The 15,218-nt window shown below is 36.9% G+C and overlaps 1 protein-coding gene across 1 annotated transcript in view; it reads right to left on the reverse strand.

Annotated features, from left to right (window-relative positions):
• HCN1 (hyperpolarization activated cyclic nucleotide gated potassium channel 1) overlaps positions 1 to 15,218 on the reverse strand; it is a 364,279-nt gene that overhangs the window by 254,553 nt on the left and 94,508 nt on the right. The window lies entirely within an intron of this gene.

The following is a 15,218-nucleotide window of genomic DNA, read 5'->3' on the forward strand; positions in this document are numbered from 1 at the left end:
ATTATATTACCTGGAATTTCTGCACCATTTTGTGTCCCAAGGCAAGCTGGACTGAAGACCAAAGCAGACACATTAAGGATGGTGGGGCTGAAAGATGACATAAAAGAACTTGGATGTGTGATGAGGATTTTGAGTCACTGAATTAATCAATTCCATTCCTGCCCTATCTCAGGATATCTACTATGAACTATAACAAATATCTTAATTTTAAAGTCAGTAAGAGTTATGGCCATTTGCATTTTATTTACTAATGTATTTGAAAGCATGCAAATGCCTTTCTCACTAGGCACTGTGGCATTTGATCCAATTAAAGCAGAGAAGCCTGTTTAAGCCGTGACATATTTTCCACTCTCCCCTCCATTCTCTTGTAGAGATGATATCCATTGTTATCTTTCACTCAGATATTCCTCACTGTAGAAACTTTTTTGACAACTAATTAATATTAGAGGATAAGTAATAAATACACACCCTTCAAGAGACACTTCCTTTCTCACAGGGGACTTTAAATCAGACCTTAACCAATTGAACATCTAATTGAAGAATTACAGGAATTGTGAAAGACTTGGAAGGACTTCTCTTTGTCCTTTAATATTATCCCAATGGTATCTACATATTTAGTCTATTCCTTGGCCTTAAAACTTCATTCTGTCAAGAGTCCGCAAAATACTGTAAAGAGAATGAACTTAGACATCTTGCAGTCTACTCAGGGCTAATATACTAAGGATCCATTCATTTGGAAAATATCTGCAAATATTTCTCCCAAAAAAGCATGGCTTTGTCGTTTTCTTATGGGTGGACGTACAACAGTTGCATTTCAGCCTATGTATAGCCAAGCTTTGTTTAATTGGAGAAACGTTTATTCACTTTTAATGGTGAAATTATCACATATAAAAGACTGTTGATAAAGAATTTCAAGGACTAATAATTGACTCAGGACTTATTGATTCATTCAACAAAATCATGAGCACCTGTTATGTGCCTGGCACAAATTTGGCTGCTGGGGATACAGCATTGAACTCAAGTCATTGCCTTCATGGATGGACTATATAGGGATGTGAGTGGGAGGAAGAGATAAAATAAGTGCAATATATAATGTCAAATAGTGATTAGTGATACAGAGAAAAAAATGCAGAAAAGTAGAATAGGGAGTGTGGAGATAAGGAAAAGGGCTGCTTTATTTTTTTTTTTTAACAAAAAGAAGGTCAAGAAAGGCCTTCTTGAAAAATGACATTTGGGTAAACACCTGCATTAGCAATTGCTGTGGCATGTTGTGGAAAATATTTTTGGTACACAGGTATTCATGCTTGATAGTTTGATGACAGGAGCTTGTTAGCTTTAAGAAATTGCCATGTGCATAATAGTGTCTATGCATATAAAGTCTCTATTCAAATTTCCCAATAGAACTTCAGCTTCAAAATATTTAGAATTTAAGTCATCTTCTCCCAAATCTATTTCTCCTTTCTCTCCTCTTACAACTTAGTATCGTACACAACCACCTATGCATTTCAGTTAAAAAAATCAGGGCATCATTAAGAAAGCCTTCTTCTAACTCATCTCCCAGGCCTACAAAAGTGTTATCTCATCAGGGAAGATGCATTTTCTACTGTCAAAATCCCATTGCTAATATTATCTGTGAACTTCCTTTATCTTTTTGTTACTTTAAAATTTGCTCATTGTGTCACAGAACTAAAACCAGTAACAGAAGAAAAAAATGGTTTTGTGGGGCTTCCCTGGTGGCGCAGTGGTTGAGAGTCCACCTGCCAGTTCAGGGGACACGGGTTCGAGCCCTAGTCTGGTAGGATCCCACATGCCGAAGAGCAGCTGGGCCCGTGAGCCACAATTACTGAGCCTGCGTGTCTGGAGCCTGTGCTCCGCAACGAGAGAGGCCGCGATAGTAGGAGGCCCGCGCACCGCGATGAAGAGTGGCCCCCGCTTGCCACAACTGGAGAAAGCCCTCGCACAGAAACCAAGACCCAACACAGCCATAAATAAATTAATTAATTTTAAAAAAAAAATGGTTTTGTGTGCTACTAACAGGAATAGCGCCTTCCAGAAATAGACTCGCAGAATGCTCCCCAAGTGCCATTCCATTCACTATAGTCTCTTTCAGAAAAAAACTATGTGGATTGAAAAATGTTAAGATGATTGATTCAAGATATCTATTACTTCTGATTGCTAACATTTAGCCTTGGGAAATTACATTCTGAGTCATGTTTTAAGAACTAATAGGTGAAGTTTCTGGAAAAAAAATGTATTTATATTGTAAGAAATGTTTTCAGGATTTGTGTTTTAAAAAACCATTAAATGAGGTTTCTGAACAACAAAAAAAGTATGTATTTATAAGAAATATTGTAAGATCTTGTCCTATAATATTAAAATTTGTAAGTATCACTTAAATTTAAGATAAGTAGATGCTCAGTAGCACATGGTCAATGGAACAGCTTACAATTGATCATTAAATGTAACATTCCATTTGAAAATGCCATTAAATAATAAAAATTAATTTTTGCTATTTATGATGCCATGAGGATACATAGCTATTACAGCTGAAAAATATTTACATAAATTCTTCCAAACTCCCCAATTAGTCCATCTTCCAGACTCTTGAATCATCCTGAACCTAATCCTTTACCTCTCCCATCCCCAAGGAAATATGCTAAGGTATTTTTTTCTTGTATTTAAACTTAAAGTAGTCTTAATGTTATGTCATGTTTTTACATGTCTTTGTACCAAATTAATGACTAACATCAATATTCTCTCCCTGAATCTACACCTTTATTTTGGCTCGGTTGGAGTATCACGAAACTATTTACTGGCCCGTACTCTCACTTCAAAGACACTTAATTGACAAATATTATTAACTTGCTAGTACAATTAGAGTGTTGTGGAAGATAAATAAAATGAGTAAAATTACTCTTCCTTTCAATGTTGTTACAATATAATATATGAAAAAAACATACAGAGAAATTATAGCAACATGAATGGCATATGCAAGAATTCCTAGAGGTCAGAGGAAGATGAAATTCTTCTGGCTGGGATCATCCAGAAAGCTTAACAGAGGTGGTAACATCTATGCTGGGCCTTGGTGGTTAGATAAAACTTTAAAATGTCAAGATGGGGAGTTAGCTGTGCCGTGTCATATTGTATTTGGTTAAATGTACATAAAACTAATTTCACAAATTATCATGTATTCAATTTGCAAAACATCTTATAATTTTAAATATATTCACATAAGGATGTTGAAAGTATTAAATTATAGGCCAAGCATATATATTTTATAACGATTACTTATATAAAAAATAATGCTCAGTTTTACAAAAGATTCTGCCTCCAGTCCTTAAGTAGCAAATCTTCATATGGATAAAACAAATCATTTAAAATATAATTAACATAACTTTCTAGTTATATTAAAATTTATATTGACAACTAATATGTAAATTATAAAATGAGCTTGGAAGGACTCTTCTCTCACAAGTGTGGTAAGGAAAGATTACTTGTTTTCATTGCTATTACTTTTCCCTGTTTGTCCTTTTGGATGACCCACCATTGGGTCCTGAGAAACCAAATGGGATGAACAGGCTCTAATGGAAGCCCAAATTAGTACAGCAGAAGGCCTCTCCTACAGGGCTCACAGGAGTACATCAGGGATGTCAACACCAGGCTCTGAGCGCCTTCCAGGCAGTGATTAGGTGGTCTCTTCTTGGCAGTGAATATAAATTGACTTTAGATTCAGGCTTGACAGTAAAATATCTGAAGCCTTTTGACCTCACACACAGCACATATTGTTCCTTCCTTGTTGCCATAGAGAGGAAAAAATGGAAAATGCACCTAGTCAACCCCACTCCAGTGTGTTCACAGCTTTATTCCAGTGTTTCTAGGAAGCATTAGATAAGAGTGGGAGGTGGTGAGGCAAAAGTCCTACAGTGTCACACTGTCTCTGTAGTGCCACACTGTCTCTCAGCCAATTTTGGAGACTGCATGACTCCTGAATCATACTAGCTCATCAGTACTGAGCATTTGTTTTTCTAAACAGGCAGTGTTCTAAGTGCTTTACATGTACTAACTCACTTAAATTCTCCCTGAACTCTACAAGGTAGATACTATTAATAACCCCATTTTACAGGTGAGAATATGGAGGCACAGAGAAACTAACTTGGCCAATGCTGCACAGCTAAAACAACAGGGTTGAGATTCAAACGTGCCAGTTTTGCTCTAGAAAAAAGAGTAAAGTAGATATTCTTGTTATTCTGAGATGGAAGGAAAGATACACAAAACAAAAATAATACAGTAAATTAAAAGTGACATCTGAGTTACATGCCCACTATACTCTGTTGCCCTTCAGGACTTATCAGTATATGCAACTAATTTTTTGCAGATGTTATTTCATGACTTCAAACTTCCCGAATTAGCCTATCATATCTAAAAGGATGTTTTTAAACCAAATTTTATTATTTGTCTATTACATATAAATATATGTTTATAAAAGCTAGTCTAGTAATTCAATACACACAAAACTATTAAATAAATAGAGGAGAAATAAGACATGAAGTTACTAATTTTAAAGCTTGAAGTTATCCTAAAAAATCAGTCCAATCCTCAAAGTCGACAAATGCAAAACAGAAATGCCACGTTACTGATAGTCAAATAAACTCCTCATAGCTGATTTGGGTCAGTCTTTTTTCCTCTATACCAAGCTGTGGGGTATAAAGTCATATTTTTCCTACAGTCATCATCAAGTTCTAGGTTGTAAACTACCTCATAAGTTGGGCCCACTAACACCAACTCAGACAATCTCCCATGTCCTGTCTCAAGGCACACACAGAGAGTGAGCCCCTTCCCTTCCTCCCTTTGATCATGTTTCTGTCTCCTACAAATGCCTGCCTGGGTCCCTCAAAAATCCTGCAACAAAATTAACAAAGAGTGAAATCATCAAGGGGAGAATTTAGCTGTAGATGGTACTCAATTAAAACAAAAAGAGCACATACACAAAAAAGGAGGAAGTTAAATAAGTGCTGATTTACAGTTGAGTTTTTAATTGTTCACATTACAAGTCAAGGCTTAGATACTAGATACAGAAAGAAACACAAAATATTTTTATATTTTGGAGGGATGAAAGGTATACCACATCAAACTGAATGATAAATTCAAAGAAATCTTTGAGTTGCATATGTACAGATAAAAGAGGAGGGGAAAAAATATGACGGTCTTTGTTTTTTGTTTTTGTTTTTACAACAGTGCAGCCATGGGGTAGAATAAGTGAGAGAACTTCTCATTGTGGTAAAGGATTAATTTATATGACATAATGTACCTCTATAGGTTGACAGTTTGCCTTTTGCACTGATAAATCGTAAATATGCTAGCAGTCAGAAGAGTAGATAGCCTTTATGACCACGTTCCTCTGGAATATTACTTGATAGGTGTAGACTAAGGTGTCCTATTTAAAGCCAGGATCCTGCTGACAGCTTTAAAGATTCAATCCATACAACAATGTGAAAGTTGTGAAAGGCTGAATAATGGCCCTGCAAAGATTTCCATGTCTAAATCCCTGGACCTGTGAATATATTCAGTTACGTACATAAAGGAGAATTAAGGTTGTACGTGAATTATGGTTGTTAATCTATGGACCTTAAAATAGGGAGATTATCCTGGACTATCCAGATGGGCCCAATGCAATCACGAGGGTCCTTAAAAGTAGAAGAGGGAGGAAGAAGAGGAGAGTCAGAGAAAGAGATGTGACTAAGGAGTCAGGTCAGAGTGATTCGAATTGAGAAGGATGCAACACTCCACTGCTGGCTTTCGAGACACCAGGCAGCCACAAGCCAAGGAACACAGCAGCCTTTAGAAACCAGAAAAGGCAAATAAATAGATTCCCCCCTGGAGTCTCCAGTAAGAAACACAGCCTGTCAACACCTTGATATTGGCTCAGTGAGACCACGTCAGACTTCGGATCTATAGAACTGTAATATCTGTTGTTCCTGTGAGCCACTAAATTTGTGGTAATCTGTCATAGCAGCAAAATAAAACTAATACACAGGCCTAGCACTGTCACCAGAAAATAAATCAAAAAACATTTTTGAACTCCTAAGCTTATATGGTTTTGCTGTTTGTAACAGAATATCTTCGGAAAGCTTTTGGAATATTTTACGTTTTAAAGATAAATTCCAGAATCAAAAAAAAAAAAAAAATAGACATTTCAATTCCACTGGCCATCAATAGCCAAGGCTAGCTATAGTCTTCCCATCATATCTTCAAAATGGCACAGCTCAGTGACTTTCAAATCTATAAAATCAATGCCTCTATTTGTAAGAAATATTAGCACCATTTTTATTAATTAAAATCGAAAGAAATAGAATGTATAATCTATCTAGACAGATACATTTTAAAATATATAAGCCTCTATAGGTAATACATAGGATACATAACAAGAAAATAAGAATAATGAAATAAGGGGCATTTATGTGCAGGCAAGGCTATACTAGTAGACAGGATGGAGTAGTTATGTGTTTGCCCCTCAGGTGGAATCACCAAGAATGCAACTGCAGACTGCATGAGTCAGATTTGTTGCACTCGCCGCTCAAATACTGAGTGGAGTGATTTTGTGTGATATTGAACGATACATGTTTAAGTTCCAAACCAAATGCTATATAATCATTTCTTGATTTGCACAGCAATTCCTTTACTGAAAAAATGCAGTGTATGTTAACTCCAGGAAAATTTTTAGTTGTGTAGCATTTGCGGGATGGCTAGAAACTCAGCCCTATCCTTTAGATACCACTACCCCTCCCCCACTCCATTAGTCCTTCAGACAATAAGAAAAGGCCCAGGATTCCCTCTCCAAGCCTTTTATCTTTTGACTACTTCCTATTTCTCCTTCAAGTCAGGGGTCACTCCCTCCAGGAAGAATTCACTGGCTGCCTGGGAGGCGAGGTTAAGCCATTTATACCTCTCTGTATCCCCAAATCTGTGTTTTCTCTATTACTGCTAATAGTAACAAATAAGAAAACGGTATAAACAATGGGTAACATTACCCTGAATGTTTATCATTTGCTGGGCTTTCTGAATTTTCCCATGAATTATCTCATGGATCTCACTTTGATAAAAATACTTTGGTTATAACAATGAGATATGATAATAGCTTGAAGGACAGCTTGTGTGCAGGGAGAAGGGACTGTTGATTTTGTTTCGTTTGCTTTGTTTAAGGTAGAAGAAAATCAAGTTTGTGTGGAGGTAAAGGTAGCGGCAGTTCAGAGGGAGAGTTTTTATGAAGCAGAAAGCAGAGTAAGGTCTTAGAAAAGATGAAAGAGAACACATAGGAAGGCTCATCTTAGAAAGACTCCTCTCCCTCTGGTGAGCGCACTAGCAGTGGGAGGTGTAAGAATCAGCTTCAGAAGCTGTTTTGAGCATAAAGAACGGCTGGAGTGGAGTATGTGTGATTGACAGAGAGAGGGCAATGGGATTAAGGAAATGATGAGACTATAATTCAAAGATCACTTGCGGGGTCTGGAGTAGTAAGGGAGAAACAAGTATGTTATAGCAGGTATAAAACTGGCTGGATAAAGAGGATTCCAAGTTTGAGGTCTTGAATAGAGAAAAGATTAAGTTTAATGAAAATAAGTGTGGTAGGAGACATTGGTAGTGATTAGTGCAGCTGTAGTGTTTGGGGTGATAAAATGGCCATGAGTGTGGAGAACTGTCATGGTGTTGAGGTCATTGTCATGAAAGAAGTACAGACCCTGGGACATCTGCATACTGGTTGGTTGTGGACCAAATGATAACCAATGGTCCCCAAAAGGATGAGGATGTGAAAGGATTTCAATCTAAAATGGAACTGGAGGGTATGAAATGGAGAATCTCATGCATGTGCCTTCAGAAGAACAAAACTTAAGAACTGAGAGGTTGATTACTCATAAATTCCTGATTTACAGAAGAGGGAGATTTATCTCCTGACCAATGAACATCTGCCAAGGATCTCTACCCATCCTCAAGCCAATGAACTTACTGCTTGGACTCTGGCTGGACTTCCCCATCATTGCACTCCTTACCCATAAATACAGCCTGCCCCAAACCCTCAACAGACTCACTTGTAGCTTGTACAGCATTCATTTCCTGATTGCAATTACAGAAAAAACTCAATTCCTGCTAATGTGAGCTTGCCTCAGTTTACCTGTTATCTAGGTTAATAAGGAGGAAGTGGTAGAACATGAGGTTATAAGCTCCAAAACAGTGAGGTTCTGTCTATCCTATATGTGCTTTCTAGAGCATTTGTTACCTCCATGTAAATGGGAAGGTGTATTTCTTACGACCAGTAGTAATATTTCAACAGATTCTGGCTATTTAATAATTCTTATTTAATCAATGGTTGCAAGTAACGACAGTTAATTAGAAGAAAAAAATCACTTAATAGTTAAGCTCCTTTAAGTAATCAACTGACATTGAGACAAGTAGTCTAAGCAGGGCAGCCCCATGACCTAAAAATGTGCAGGCTCATGGGTACACTGGCCACACCTTTGACACACTGCAGCATCTTTATCCTTGACTCTGGATGCTGTGTAGTCCACTCAGAAAGTAATATCAATCATCAGAGAGAAAACACCAGTTGGATGGGTGTGGTATTTATTTTACTTATAGATATGTTTTCTCCTTCAATTTTCTTATTTAAGTGAAGAAAACTTCTTATACTTATGCACCTCTTCAGGCTATAAAATTCCTGTAGTTCCAGGTAGATTGTGACTAATAGAATTGTTTGTATTGATATTTAATTTCTAATCTTTTTTCACATTATTTTGTTTAAAAGTTTGCCCCATGAAATTTCTCTTCATATTAAGTAAAATAGTACATTGTGAATGGGGACCCAAATACTTTTAAATATTTAAAATCTTAAAGTGTTTAAGATTTATAAAGAAAATAAAAGGAGAATGAAGGAATTCTTAAGTGGAAATGTAAATAATTGAAGACATTTCACAAATGAGACTGATCATGGAACATCAATGGGAGTTATCATTTGACTTTGAATATTAGCATAATCTTTCATTTTTCATAGGAGCCAAAAATATCTTATGGAAAAAAATAAATAATAGCTGCTGATTTTCAATTATCCATGTAATCTTCTTTTCACACATTTCAATGGCTTTAATACATTTTATTTTATTATATCATATTTTCTAGATCAAAATGTTTGGTTTTGCATAGGAACTTTTCTTTTCCTGGAATGGATTTTTTTCCTTGGATTGTTTTGTTGCTGTTAATTTCCTTCTACTTCACTCAGTACATATAAATGCGTTTAAAGAAATGTAGTTAAATCGTTTTAGTAAAACTATACAAATTCAGGCAATCATTATTTTAATGCTTTAGAGGAATCTGTATTTGCATGTCATAGAATGTCATAGAATAAAACATTACAAACCATCCTATGTAGTGTCCAGTTCAATGTAAGGGCAAGAGAAAGACTACTGAAGATTTAGAAACAAGGAGAAGTTGTTTTCTTGCTTCCCTAGATACCTTCACTAAGGCATTGTCAGAAAATTCAGGCTACTTCTTTTAAAAAAAAATCATCAATCAAACTCTTTCCATTTTGGAAATTTTAAGAAAATGTGCCTTAAAATACTCTAATGCTTTTATTTTTAAATATTGTTTAATAAAATCACATTGTTTAATTTTCAGAAAAGAAAACTAATTTTGAAATAACAGATTTTTCCCTCAAATCCTTTGGTTCACCAAACAAATGTTTTTCATTTATTCTATACATACCTTTTCTTACTTTCAGAATAATGACTTTATTAGTCTTTACACACACACACAGACACACACACACACAAACACTAGTAGAGAAAGCCAGATTGACAAAGACATAGACACACACACACACACATATCTACGACACATGGAACACAGCATGCTGCGTTCATGTTAGCAAACCACATGTTCAGTTTTCTCATGGCAACCTTACTTATCCCTGACTGTGAGCCATATTTAGCAAGATAGTAAAGCTGGTAAATCTCTATAACACCTGGGCAGAGCTCCAATGGGAATACCCACATGTTTAACAGACAGGCGAGAAACCTCATTTAACTTTGCTACTGCCAACACAAAGATGCAGAGGGGCAAAACAAATGTGTTCTGGGCTTTCCAAAAGGCTACAAGAAGATATTGATGTTTGTTATTATTATTCCCCAATTCTCCCTAAATTTAGAGTATCTTTGTTTCACCCTGAGCCTGAGCCAGACACTTTGGAGGTATATTAACACTTGCAGAGTTCTCAGGGAACTCTGAGTATTCAGTGTCAATTCACTAAATAGCTTCATTTAGTGAAAGGAAAGCGCTGTCATGCCTCTCTCCCCAAGCGCCCTCAGAGTCCCAAGATTCAGAGGAAAAAGGTGTTCCCTCTGTTGTTGGATAATGATGCATCTTCTTTGCTTTCAAGTGGCCAATACTGCATCAGGATATCATGATTTAATGATTCTGTTATTTTAAATTCAGATAAATTGCTGCCTCTGGCATCCTCTCTTTGAAATGAAAGAAAAGGCATCAGTTTTATTGAACCAGTCACAGATACCAGCCCACTAAGGTATTCCTGACTTGTCTACTGAACATGAGGAGCCCTGGAAACTAGTTGTAGCTCAATATGTGGACAGTTGCCTAATTTTCCTGAGTCGTAGTTTTATCAGCTGAAAAGCAGAATCATTTTAGATGAATGATTGCCAAGGCAAATTCTGGCTGTAGCATTACCTGACTTTTAGGCAATGAAACTCCATCATTAGCAATGCTACAAAGGAGTCTGAGAGAGAGAGAGAGAGAGAGAGGGAGGGAGGGAGGGAGGGAGGGTGGAAGAAAGGAAGGGAGAAAGGAAGGGAGAAAGGAAGAGAGAGAAAGGGAGAGAGGAAGGGAGGGAGGGAGACAGAAAGAGAGAGGGAAAGGAAAGGAAAGGAGAAAGGAAGAAAAGAAAGATGGGAAGGAAGGTAGATATAGACGCATGTTCCACACATAGATTCTCTATTTCTCTAAACTACAACTCTATCCAATACAACATCCAGCTCTTTACTACAACTGGATATTAGAGATGTCTCCTTACACTAACCACATTCATCATCTCTCTCACCCCCAAATAACCTTCCCCCACCCCTCCTCCCCAGGCCACCTTCTCTCATTTGAATAATGAAGAAAGGACAGAAGTTACATCAGTGTGGGTGTAGAGAATGGAATTAGAAACTGGGAGGAAAGCTACCTGGAAATAGTGGCCTGTAGAATCCCTAAATTAAAACATCTGAGAGTAATCTGGAATTGGAGCTCAGGGAAGAACTGGAGGTGAAATATATATGTGGGAGTCGTTATCATGGGAAGTTATGTATTGTGGAATGAGTTTACCCTGGGAGAGAAATGCAAATAATCAAACAGGTATAAGGGGAAAAAAAGGAGGAATTTTTTTTTAAAACAGAGTCCAAAAGGCACTGAAATGCAGATAAATCCAAACTTATAAAAGTTAAAAGCCAGAAGCCTTCTAACATCCTAACTGCCAGGACCAGTCATGCACAAAGAGAAATTCAACCCTCAGGACTACATTATCAAACCTGATTAGTTCACTCAGATTCTGATCGAGTTGGGGGCTCTAAGGATAATCAAAGTGATATATAAGTTAAGAAAGAGATGCTTAAACACCCTGTGGAGCTTTAATTTTTTCATATAATTTTGTTAAATCAAATATGTTTATCTCTTGATTATTCCACATTTAAATTTCAACAAATCATTGTATAACTCTCAAGATATGTTTAAATACAACTTAGTGAAATGAGCACAGACTTTGAAATCCTTTAGTCCAGTATCTTACTCTGGTTCTACCACGAGGTAAGATAGATGATTTTACAGTTTTTATTTGACTCTGTATGAAACAATTAAACAATAAACAAACAACCAAAAGGCATTCTGTGTCACAGTGTCTTGTGGATAATTACGGCATTTGCCTCATTGAGGTTACTGAGAATTAAATAAGTGCACGAAGAGAGACTTGCCCATAGTAAGTGATCAAAATTCTTAGCTATTCTAAGTTGCCATATCATAGGAACTATACACAGTGGCAATGCCTTACACAAAGGCTGCAGTCTATAAATAATTCATTCAATCTGACTACCCATTCAAGAGAAATTCAGCTGACCAAATAGGAGTATCAAGGCACAAACAGTTTATGTACACAATCATGCATGGATCCGCAGTACACGTGGAGACAGACATGAGACACCTAAGTGGCAAAAGCATAACTCCAGCTGCTGCTTTTTCAGAACAGGGCATTAGAACATGGACCAGCTGGGTGAAGCTGTGTTTTCTCCCTGTCAAATGGCCATGTAGTGACAGTTTTTAAACAAGGACCCCTAGGTGGGGTTGAAGTTGCCCATGAGTCATAAAATTACGTGCACAGTTCTATGTTCTGCTATGCCCATTTTTTTTTCATGGAAGAGAGTCCATAATTTGCACTAGAATTACATACTGAAGGGAAAGTTGCTGACTGGGTAAACTAAATGAGACTAGCTCTGGAACTTTTGCATCATCCCAAATACAGTTAGAAAAATATCTAAAGTAAGACAAGAAAGAGCTAGAAAATGAAAAGGTGTTTAAAATTTCCTTCAAAGCAAATAGTACTTTTATCTAGTTGGCTGTTAATTATTTGTTTGTTTTCTTAAAAGAGAAAGTTACTTCTTAGGGGGTTCAGATAAAAACTGCTGAGGTTCCACTAAAAAAAAAAAAGACAATCCCTTTATGTTTGGGGTTTAAAACAGTTTGAAGTTCCTCTGGTATCTGATGGTTCTTAGAAAAATCATAGAAAGTTGCTTTTTATCACTGTTGGGAAAAAAGTTTTGTAATGTTTTAGATTCTGGTGATGGTTGCCATGGTGTTAACCGGATATGCTACTGGGTAAGTAGTCCCTGTGGGCAGGTTGCACAGTATTACTTTCTATTTTTTTAACCTTTTTATTTTCTGTGCTATTTCACTGAAACAAACGTGAGGCTGAATTCACTGCAGAACTTAACATGTTACTTTTTCTCTCTCATAAAGGACACACAGAGACAATAAGCTTATTAGAAATGATAATTAGATCATTACTATTTGTCCAGGCCTGCTCACAACTCAGCACCTACTGGCTTCAGGACAATAAAGACAAGAAACATCAAGCTAGCAAGGGTAGTTACCATAATTTGTTTAGATATGTGGCCATGTCATTTTATAAGAAGGACAGATTAAGTCTCTTGATTTGCTGTATAAAAATAGTAACAGTTATAAGCACAATATCCCATTGTGCACTATTCCTCTCTCCCTTTCTCTCTCTTCCTCCACCGCTGCGTGCGTGTGTGTGTGTGTGTGTGTGTGTGTGTGTATTTCTCTCTCTCAATAATGTCAACAGAACAGCCATAAGAAACAGGTGAGTTCTGAGCAAAAATTTTTGATTAATTGAACCAGAAATATCTGTCCTACTTTCTCCTCTCTCTTTTCCCAAAAATCTCATATACCCTAGATCAAAATATGTTAAATTGCATTCTTCAAATCATGGTATGTTTCAAGCATTTAATAACTAAGGTAGAATCACTGGAATTCTCATTTATGATGAAATGTTTTAGTAGCTATAAGAAACTCAGAGCCTTTGAAAATGTTCTTTTTCATGTAAAATTATGCTAAAAAATGATAACACCTGTTAGCAGATCCCACCAGAAATCTACAAGCCAACTCACATGGAAGGAGAGGTCTTAACAGCATCTCACTTGGAAGCTATCAGACTGGAAACAGTTGGAGGAGACAGAATGCACTTTGTTGGCAGCTCCTGACCTGGGAACCAGAAAATTCATAGGGATATTGAACAGACCTCCTGCTGCCAAGAGGTTTGCAATCCATTTAAAGAAAAAGGCACACATCACCCAAGATGAATGCCAAGTGAGTGTTCCAGACAGTAGGTATCACTTAGGACTCCAGAAAAGAGAGCTCTGTGGGTTAGAGAAGTTAGGAAACACTTCACACACAAAAAAATGGTATTTAAACATACTTTAAATAGCCCAAATTTTTGTCTGTGAAAAAAGAACACAGGAAAGCAAGATGGGAAGAATCTAAAAAGTGAAGCTGAAGTACTTCACTTCTCTCCTATTGTTAAGTAAATAAGACTGAAATAATAATGGGTATGGGAGATGGGTACAGGGTTGTCAAAAGAGAGCTGTTTTTTTTTCCTGTTTATGCTTTTAAAATCTCTGGCCACCTATCAGAAAGAGCTAAAAATGAATAACACTTCTGGAAATTAGAGAGTACGGAAGGATTCACACAGATTAGCCCATCTTGGGTGATGGGTGAGCATACCTGGCCTCTGTCACATATCTCTATGGCATTCGACTTATTGAGTAGATTTTTCTTCTATGGTGCAGAACAAAAGATTCTAATGAAATTTTTTGCTCCACTATGGGTATGTAATTACAGCAGCCTTTACCAATACGGAGTAACTTCTAGAACCTCAGGTGAAGGAACGCAATCCCAAATAGGCAACCGGCCCATCTGAGAGCTCTGGATATGCAGCCAGTAAGACAGGTTTTAGTGTGGATTCTGCCACTGCCCTTCCGGGCCCATGTTTCTCACTTGTAAAATCAACAGCTAAAATCAACTTCCTTCTAACCCTAATCCCTTTCTAATGTTACAATTCCAGGAAACCAGATTATCGTTTCTGTTACAAATATGTATAAATTAAAAATAAATCAGATCTGAGTTAGAGCCTAAAATATGTTCCTATGAGTAATGCAGATGATCTTTTGCACATGGATTTCATGGTATCTATTTTGGCAGCTCAGCATCCTTTAAAAAATGGTTGTAGAGTTCCGGTTATTTGATTAGTTATAATATCTAGGGATTCTAACTACTGCCTAATATTTTTGTTTAAAATGGAAAACAAAACATTTACATACATGTTCTGATAATGCATCTATATTTTCCAAATAGAAAGCGAGAAAGAATGGGATGTGTGCCATTATGGGCTGAGTTCTGTCCTCCCCAAACTCATATGTTGAAGTCCTAAACCGCAGTGTCTCAGAATGTTATTGGATTTGGAGATACGGCCTTCTAAAAGATTAAATTAAGTTAAAATTAGGCCACAGGGTGGGCTCTAATCCAATATGACTTGTGTCCTTCTATAAGAAGAGGAAATTTGGACACACAGCGACATCAGGGAAGCACATGCACAGAGGAAAGAACATGTGAGGAAA

Source organism: Eschrichtius robustus, chromosome 2, assembly GCF_028021215.1.
Source record: "Eschrichtius robustus isolate mEscRob2 chromosome 2, mEscRob2.pri, whole genome shotgun sequence".
NCBI lineage: Eukaryota > Metazoa > Chordata > Mammalia > Artiodactyla > Eschrichtiidae > Eschrichtius > Eschrichtius robustus.